This window comes from Dermacentor andersoni, chromosome 8 (assembly GCF_023375885.2).
Source record: "Dermacentor andersoni chromosome 8, qqDerAnde1_hic_scaffold, whole genome shotgun sequence".
In the NCBI taxonomy this organism is placed as follows: Eukaryota; Metazoa; Arthropoda; class Arachnida; order Ixodida; family Ixodidae; genus Dermacentor; species Dermacentor andersoni.
In genome coordinates this window covers 142,971,231-142,981,010 of record NC_092821.1, presented here as the reverse complement: position 1 = coordinate 142,981,010, position 9,780 = coordinate 142,971,231, and the positions used below count along the sequence as shown (strand labels likewise).

The 9,780-nt window shown below is 49.1% G+C and overlaps 2 non-coding genes across 2 annotated transcripts; one reads left to right on the top strand and one right to left on the bottom strand.

The window, feature by feature from the left end:
- Nucleotides 1–6,919: 6,919 nt before the first annotated feature.
- TRNAP-CGG (transfer RNA proline (anticodon CGG)) lies at nucleotides 6,920–6,993 on the bottom strand. Its single transcript has one exon. It is a non-coding gene; the product is annotated as a tRNA-Pro (tRNA).
- Nucleotides 6,994–7,167: 174 nt separating this feature from the next.
- On the top strand, nucleotides 7,168–7,242 carry TRNAS-GGA (transfer RNA serine (anticodon GGA)). The gene has a single exon. It is a non-coding gene; the product is annotated as a tRNA-Ser (tRNA).
- Nucleotides 7,243–9,780: the final 2,538 nt, after the last annotated feature.

Sequence of the window (9,780 nt, the reverse complement as noted above, 5' to 3'; positions counted from 1 at the left end):
CCTCCGACATGTTATCAGGCGTGTGACTCAGCTGGCGAAGCGAACGGAGGTGAGCGCAACGACGAGGAACGCGGTGTGACGTCTATACCAAATGGCGGGGCGGAAAGGCGCGGCGCTGCGCAGCGGCGGAACACTTGGGGCTTGGTACTACTAGTGGTGCATGCGCAGTACTGACTAGAGAGCGAGAGAGAGAGAGAAATATCCGCGGCGAGGCGCGCGTTGTGACGTCATGTGACTCTTCCGAGCACCGCCACAGCGAAATCGCAAGTTCGCGTCCAGTAAAGCTTTTGCTTTGAAAGTCATTCGCCACGTCTTATAGGGCGGCGACTCCCGCCTGCAGGAAATAGTCGCCGCTAGAGGACGAGAGTGAGAGCAACGATGATGGCAAGGACGTCGCAAACCACGTGCAGACGTAGCAGACGAACTTGCAACACGAAGCTCGCACGCCAGCGAGCGCGCTGGCATGCTTACGTCACAGTTTTGTGAGGTCACGTGCCCAGTTTTGTCTACATTCTTTCTTTGGTCCATCTCGTTGCTCTCTGAAACCGAAACTTGGACGGGTCGCTACATACGAGACTCCAAATAATTACTGTGACGCTCTGAAGCAAATGATGTTTCCTGCCGTGAATATAGGGTCACTAGCTACTTATTGCAGCCCAAAAAGCAAGAAAGAAATTTTTTTCTCTCGGTACCCTTTTGATTCGTACATTGATGATAAACATTTAAATTAGCGAAACTCCACACAGATTTCAAGAAATATTACTAAAGAAAACTAATTGGCTGTTACCATTTAGCTACCCCAAGGAATGATGTTAATTACCCGCATTTGTCTATTTGTGTTCACTTGTGGCTTCTACTAACCTTGCGGCGTAATCTCTGATGCTATTTCGAAACTAAGTTTCTCAGCGCTCACTTTTGTCCAACACAGCAAACGAATTAGTCTCTGCAGGCGCGCGTAATAATTGCAAATTTTCGCACTCATGGCGCATTGAGCTGATGGATATGATCACTTATACCAAATCCCAAAACCGTTCGAAGCCACAATTATGAAGCTTATAGACCACATCCCCCGTACAACTGTCTGTCATTCCCATGCTGCTGGAGCCACATCCTCGCAGCATGACCAGATTCGCGTACCGAACTACTAGTACACTAGTAGTGCACTACTACTACTGCACAATTACTACTGCACTAGCGCACACGTAGCACCAGAGTTGTCTCTAGCGATTGGCGCTTAAAAACATTACACGGCGCATACTACACGTGCACTTTCCACACTAGCTAATCACTTAACTAACGATCGCAAACAATCCAACAACAGATAGCAATGAGTCATACCAAGATGTCGGCCAGTGCGATGTTCTTCTTGGTGGATACTCCCGTCCAGGCCTCGGCAAAGTGCACCGAACACCTGCTCACCGGTCCGTACAATTCACCATGCCCGGCACTGAAGATACAGGCGGGAGTCATGGCGAATTCTGTGAGGCGGAGACTCTTGCTAGCGCCATGCGCGAGCCGCTTGAAGTCGTCCTTCGCCAGCAGTACTCCCTTGACGTTGACTCTGACTAGCTTGAGGTTGGAGGCCAGCGCTCTCACCAGTTCCGTCTGCACCTCCCGTTTCTCTTTTGTTAGATGGGCAAAAATGTAACCGAAGTTTATGTTTACATCAGTAAGCGCGGACGAGGCTCTTATGCATGCCGCCAAGGCGGAGAACACACTGCGATCGAAATCATAGCACTTAACCTGGAGCGACGTTATGTGAGAGCAGCCACCGACCGCTTCTAGAGCTGAGATAACTGGCTGCAAACTGAGCTCGCCATTGTAGCGAGAATGGGTCGCTCTGATGGTTGCGCTGCTGATTTGCGGGCATTGCTGCAGACATTCTGCGTTGCGCATGTAAGCCCTGTGGATGACCACTCGGTCGTTCAGTCCTCGCTCCTGCATGGTGGTGCACACCCTCTCTGGCCGGTCGATTGCGGGCAAGGAGAGAACGACCACCGACTTCAGAGAGTGCGTCTCCGCAACTGCACCCACGAAGGCTTGGCACTCAGCTTCGCCGAAGCCCCGCAAGTCGATGCAGAGCTTGCTGAGCAGCAAGTTCGGTCTCCGCAGGGCTGCGAGCCAGACCTGCATGCATTGCGCGGCTTCGGGATGTGGATGCTGGACAGTAGTGCTCCAGAATGTGGCATGGCATTCGCAGAACGACGACGGTAACCTCAGGCTCCGCAGTGTGGCGCTCCGAAGGACCACTTCGGCGAAGAGGCTGACCGCACCCACGCTGCCAAACACATATAGAAAACACGTGTTTGCAGAAGAGCAATTGAACTCGAGGGGGAAACAAATCGGTAAATATCAATAAGCAATAGGACTACTTTAAAAACTCACGTTACATGCTCAGATCGGCGTTCCATACCGCGTAGAAGAATCGCAGCCAACGTCATTCGCAGAGGACGTTCAAGGCATCCACCACACTTTAGATCTGTGAACTCTATGTTACAGCAGTGCTGATTGACAGTGACCACTGGATCTACAAGCTCTTCATACAGGACATACTGGTCATACAAGCCTCACAGTGAGTCATGGCGCGTTATTAACCGGGCACTGCCCAAAGCCAGTTCGAGAAGAAAAGCTATGTCGATTTCTACATTTTCGTTCTTCTCCATGAAAAGTACACATGTTAAAAAAGGTGATCCAACGTGTAATTGAAGTCGATGAAAGACGATGTTTTCATGGTTGAGCTGATAATGTGGAATGGGGGTCGGAATAGCCCGATTTAATTTGAATACCCCACTGGAGCGACCGTATTTGATCGACGTCAACTAGAAGTGTAATCACCTGCCAAACGTTTGTCAAATGTTATTATCATTATCGACGGCATGGCCATCGCATTCCCAGGGGCACTCAGATTTACGCTGTATTTCTTTCTGGATGGGCCTGCAAAACAGCTAGCTCGCAAAGGAAGACATTGTCCGCAATATATATATATATATATATATATATATATATATATATATATATATATATATATATATATATATATATATATATATATATATATATATATATGTGTGTGTGTATGTGTGTGTACACACACTTCAATGAAACCTTCAAAACTAAAAGCTCCCGCCAGTGCAAAACACTCTCCTATAGGCTAGAAGAAAGGGGGTTAGCCGATGGGCCCGAATTTTATTAGTCATATCTTAAGAAGCCAACAAACACTGACACCAAGGACAACATTGCTTAGGTGTCCCCTCTTAAAATGAAAATTTCAAGGTATCAAATTCGCAGTAGCGCAGAGATATTATACAATACATCGGATATTACAAGGTTAAGAGGTATCAAAAATATCACGCTTCGCTGTGGCCCGCAGTGGGGGTGAGTGCCCCATGCTCTTTCATGGGACCGAGGTAGCTGCCCGACTGGGGCGCCAACACTACCACCGAAACCTACTTTTTCTTTTGCATAAATACAATCGACTCTCCGTTCTCAACTAGTCAAAGAGTGCATTCTTTGTCTCTGCTGACAACGAAAGTCCCGGGAGGAGTGTTGGGAAATGTCTGAATGTTATAGCGTCGACCCGTAATACAATGCCACCTATACTTACAATTCTTCAGTCAACAGAGCGATGTCCGCGTTCAGTTCCTCCAAAGAAGTCATCTTGCACAACGGATCGATCAGTTCTCTCAATAGCAAGTCGCTGTCGGAATAGGCATTCGATTTTAGCGTCAATTTTCGCAGCGCTGAGTCTTCTTTTGCAAGGTAGCTGGCGAACAGTGGGTTGGAGTCTTCGTCACGGTAGCCGAACACGCTTTCTCCGACGCGCAGGTCAGTGATAGTTTTGTTTTCCATGAGAGCATGGATGAGAGAACTCGCCTCACTAGGGGACATCGAAAGTTCTGCCACGTCGAGAGTCGTCAGGTGATGCCTGCCTAGATCAAGTGATGTCCCAAACAAACGTGCCTTCATTCCCCATTCCTTCTCGAAATCATCAACCTTGAAAGCAAGACTCTCGAGATGCGAGAAAGACTCGATCACCTCGCACATGAAAGCTGCGTCGTCTGCTCCAAAGTATGCGCCGCAGATGGCAACGCTTTTCACAGAACAATTACGTTTTACTACAGAAAGCAACGAACGGCGATGCATCGAGCTCGCGTTCAATTCTATCGCTGTGATGCAGCGATGCTCGGCCAGTAGACGTTCAACAAGATCCAGAGGCTTCGATCTGCGCAAGTCTTTTTCTGAGCCGGACAGGAGATGACCGCAGGTGCTTGCCTCGACGACGGCAATAAGGGCATCGCCCCTGGTCTTTCCTCGCCTGTCTTCCCGAAGCTCTAGGCCAGCGTCTTGAAGGATATGGTTTAAGCCACGACGGTGTTCCAGTAGGCGACAGCTTGCCCCACCCGTCTTCGTGCATGGGATGTTCTGGACGTGCCATTCCAGGCGGCTTTTGGCGGTTGCAGGTCTGGCGATGATGGCATCTTTTACTTGCAATGCTTTAGACATGATTCACCAGCCCGCTGACTAGCGGAGTACAGTGCTGCAAGGTGACTTTATATCCTTCAGTCGTCTGGCGCAAGACCTGCACATAGAAAAGAACGGGGTGCAGCAGTGTCAGAGAATAAAGTATAAAACCCATGCAAGCGACCTTGCACGCGACAGCAACAAGCGACGCTATGGAGATGGCTTTCGTGTTCGCTCATCGCCCGCAAGTCGTACCCCATGCCTGCGATCACTTCGAGCGACGTCTCCCGGTGTTGCCGGTATGACGGCAGCAATATAGGCGCCGAAACTAGCGTGACGCCTGCTTCATTATTTTAAGTTACTGTATTTTACTTCAAAAAGCAGTATAAAATATTTCTTAGGGTCTTGCAGCAAGTTCACATCCTTGCACGTATAAAAATTCAACTGTTTGCTCCTTGAGTGCGACAATCGGTGGTATTTCAGGAACGTACTACATCAAGTTCCGGCTTCGCGCTATTGGCTAGTCGCTCATAGCACTTTCGGGCGTAAAGCGACCAATTAAGACCGACGAGCAGACCGAGCGATTTGTTCAAACAACGGCCCGATCTGTCACTCGAAGCCGCCGCTCGTCGCTGTCGCGCACAAAATCGCTCTCATGGAGGTTAGATTTAAACAAGCGCTTCTGAGCAAAAAACTGTGAACGCGCTTCGGTATAGGTCTTTCCCTTCTTTCTAAAGGCTTGCGAAAAAAGACTCTAATGGCGTCAGTTTTCTCTCATATATATCAAAGACAAAAAGCAATAAGAAGGCAGTCGACTGAGAATACATTTTTCACAGTTTTGCCGAGTGAGACCAAGTTGCTGCGTGTTATACAGCGAAGACTTCACAAAGTGAGCTTTACTATTCCTACCGTGGTGCTGATACTGTGTCCTAAAACGAAAGAAAGCTGACCAAGTTGGTAATGTAATCTTCGTATTAAAGTGCTAGTACAAAGCACGCGTTTGTCTTGTGATATTTAGGACTGGTTAAACGCGCATTGACAAGGAGGTTGAGGGAGTGGACACACAAGCTCTGCCAAAGCCGAGGCGTAAGTATTCAATGTTTGTGCTTTCGCCCGGGTCGTTTTCTTCCGTATTTAATGTAATCGCCCTTCCCCATTATGAATCTATATCGCCGTTCGATTAGAAACTGTTAACGTACGAGCCATTCCTGTTATCTTGGGAAGTTGGCTGATTCGACCCATATTTTCTGCTACAGGAAAAAGTCCCGAGGTACCCTTGTCTCGTTTTGTTTCTGTCCAAAATCTGGGAGCTGCCGCTCCTTTGTTGGGGCAATAGATAAAGGAGCCCTCGAGGACCTTTCTGGCACCCTGCCATCACGCCGGGTCGCGTCCAGGTAACGGGGAAATGCGTCAAGTGACACGGACAGCGAGGCAATCGAGTTGTACCCTGCCAGCGTCGACTCGTCGGACGACGATTTCACGCTTGTCACGAGCCGAACTACAAAAAGAAGACTGCTACGGAGGTCATCGCCGCCAAGTGTCTGCACCGGGGAGACAACACCAAAGCGCTGGCCATACACTATGCTCTTCATGCCTGTGGACCCAGTGTCCAATCTGCGACTCCTAAACAGGCAAGTCCTTTCTGCGTTTCTGGAGGGAATCGCGCCAAACGAGATAAAAGGCGTGAGAAGCAACGCACGGAAGAAAGTCCCCGCAGTAGATGTTCTACACCGTAGTGCACTGCAAATCTTACGGCACGTAACTTAGATCGTCAAAGTGAAAATGCGATCCATAATTCCTACAGGCTGCAATGGCACTGTCGACGTCATTTATGACGTCGATATTTCTATACCAACAGACGACTTACCAATAATAATAAAGCCCACTACAGAAGGCACCCTTATGACGCACATCACAAGACTTGACCACACACGTGGCCTGATGCTTGAGTTTGAGGGAGACAGCATTACCTCACACCTCAAGGTTGGCCACATCCGCCATCCAGTCCGCCCATACTTACCGAAGCCCCTGCAATGCTGCAAATGCTGCAAGATGGGACACGTAAAAGGTGCCTGAATAAAGGGAAAATCAGACATCCACCTGTTCGTAGCAATTGCTACCAAGGAAACCCATACGAATTCCTCGAAAGAAAAGCCTCAAAGTTGACGAAAAATTCGTCCTGGTCCGGGACTCGAACCCGGGACCACCGCCTTTCCGGGGCAGCCGCTCTATCATCTGAGATAACCAGGCGTCCAGCAGGTGGCAGGGCGAAATCGAATTTGTCGAACACACAAAGCAAAGGCAAGTGTTTGACGTAGTAGTTCTGCGGCAACCCGGAAGGTGGAGAGAAGTAATGAATGAAAGGAAAATCAGACATCCACCCGTTCGTAGCAATTGCTACAAAGGAAACCCACACGGGTTCCTCGAAAGAAAAAGCCTCAAAGTTGAAGAAAAATTCGGCCTGGTCCGGAACTCGAACCCGGGACCACTGCTTTTCCGGGGCAGCCGCTCTACCATCTGAGCTAACCAGGCGGCTAGTAGATGGCAGGGCGTTTGTAGCAACTGCTACGAACGGGTGGATGTCAGATTTTCCCTTTATTCATTACTTCTCTCCACCTTGCGGGTTGCCGCAGAACTACTATGTCAAACACTTGCCTTTGCTTCGTGTTGTCGACAAATTCTGTTTCGCACTGCCATCTGTTAGCCGCCTGGTTAGCTCAGATGGTAGAGCGGCTGCCCCGGAAAGGCGGTGGTCCCGGGTTCGAGTCCCGGACCAGGACAAATTTTTCTTCAACTTTGAGGCTTTTCTTTCGAGGAACCCGTATGGGTTTCCTTTACAGCAATTGCTACGAAAGAGTTGATGTCTAATTTTCCCTTTATTCATTACTTCTCTCCTCCTTGCGGGTTTCCGCAGAACTACTGCGTAAAAGGTGTCTGTAGGAAAACCTGGTGTGCCCACGGTGCGCTGAATCTCATTCAGCAGATGCCTGCCGCGCAACTGTGTTAAAGTGGCCTAACTGCCATGGTACTCATGAGACCTCATGCAATGATTGCCCGCGGGTGAGGAACGAGTGAGCAGTACTCAAACGTATGGTACGGGACCATTCAGCACGCAGAGAGGCTGCCGCTACTCTCACGCGACGACGACATCGCCACCAAAGAGCATAACGAAGAGTTGCATCTACCGAAAGATATACACCACCCTCCGGCAAAGCGGCTACCGTATCCACGCCAACTTCCACAAAGACGGACACAGCGAAAACGAAGAATGGGGCAAGACTCGCACCTCCAGAAGAGAGGCCTACACTTCCACTTGCACAAACTGCCTCGGCATCACATGAAAGTGCGCTGTCCTGCATTACCTCACGAACCGCGGATGCGACGACGACTGAGGATCGCCAAGTCATAGTGATGTTGTAGTAACTTATAGACGCAATGCGCATTCTACTCAGCAACATGAAAACCCCGTCGGCACAGAGTGCACTGCAGATGCTGGACACCTTGAGTCCAGTGCTTCCTGAAGAAGTAAATCAATGCGTTCGCTTAACAGTGAAGAAGAAAAAGCTCACGTTCACAATTCTTGGAGTCTACTTATCTTCAACAAGCCGTCTAGATTGTGAGCGCTTACGGAGAAGTTTGACATCGACTCCACAGTGGTGGGGCATCACTGGCGACTTTAATGCCCACCATTACCTATAGGGAAGCTCCAAAGTGAATTCTAGAGACAGAACGTTGGTGTCCTTGTGTCCTTTGCTTCTGAACGCGAATTTCACCTGTCAAATGATGGAAGCCCTACTTATCTGCGTGGATAAGCGTATAGTAGCTGCTTGGACCTTACCTTCGTTTCACGTTCGCTTTCGGAAAGAGTCCACTGGTTTTCGGATTTAGAAACGCCGGGTAGCTACCACATACCAACCTATTTGACGATCGAAGGTTTGACTAGCTCCAAGTCCACCAGAACCGTTGGCCTAAATACAAAAATAATCATGGAAGACTGTTGTCGTGACGGCACCTCCTATAACCTACAGGGCGCGATAAATGACGCCATATAAACAACCACGCATTTGCTTTTGAAGAGTTCTTCCCGCACCAACTTCGACATCGAATTCGCGAAACTTCGAGCAATTCGCAGTCGTACGGAACGCACATATTTAGACGCACGATGTCCAATAACGATTTGAGATTGGCAAGACGAAAACAAAAGAAAATACAGCGTCATGTGAACAAGCTGGCTTCGCGACAATGGGTATCCTCTTGCGAGTCCCTGGATCCGCGAAAACCTTTGTCGCTTATATCGAGGACTGTTCCTGGCCTTCGCACAACCATTGCTCCGCGCCATCCGTTTACATCTCTGGCACTCCATCTACAATGTAGAGATATTGACGTCACTAAATCTTTCTGCAGAAACATTGTTGGTGAAGCACATTCCGATGGAATGGGTGCGGGAACGCTCGACCAGCCACAGTACTCACGCGATCCCTGCATGGAATGATCTTCTTCTATGGATGAACTAGAAGCTGCGCCGGCTTTGTCCAGACGTTCTTCAGCGCCAGGGCCTGACGGCATTACATACCGTGCTCTGTGGCACGGTATGTAATGCCGAGGGAATGCGTCTAACTCAATCGGCTACTCAGGCAGGGCAACCTAGGAGACCAAACACGGAAGGCACTCTTGCTCCTGTACAACGACTCCTGGCAGACGGGTACGGTTCCGCAAGAATTGAAGTCAACTCGCCTCATTACACTTCTCTAAGCTGGCAAGTAGCCCTTGCACATTTCCTCATACCGTCCGATCGCATTTGCCAGCTGGGTCGGAAAAACAATGGAAATAATTGGTTTAACACGTCTGGAATGGTACTTGGAGTTCTGTGAAATCTACTCAGATGCTATGGCCTGATTCAGGCGTGGTAGTTCGTCAACAGACAACGATGTTGAAGCCCGTGTTTTTACCGTGGTATTTGAGCCGTCCAAAAGTAGACGTAATAATTCTAGGACTGCAGGAGAAGACAGATCTACCGGCCCCTGTTCTAAAACAGCTGAGCTTACATCTGCATGAAAAGTACAGCAGCCAGGTGCACATCTATACCGATGGATCGACTACATCGTCCAGTTCTGGTGGTGTGGTGGTTATACCAACGCGAGGAATAACACAGCGGTTCAAGACATCGCATGTCACGACCTCAACGGTGGCAGAATTAACGGCTCTGCGGCGTGCACGAGAATTCTTTGATTCTGAAACATCTAGAAAACGAGCTGTGTTCTGTGATTCAAAACGTGCATGACAGTGCACGCACTAAGTTATCCGACGCGGATGTCATGA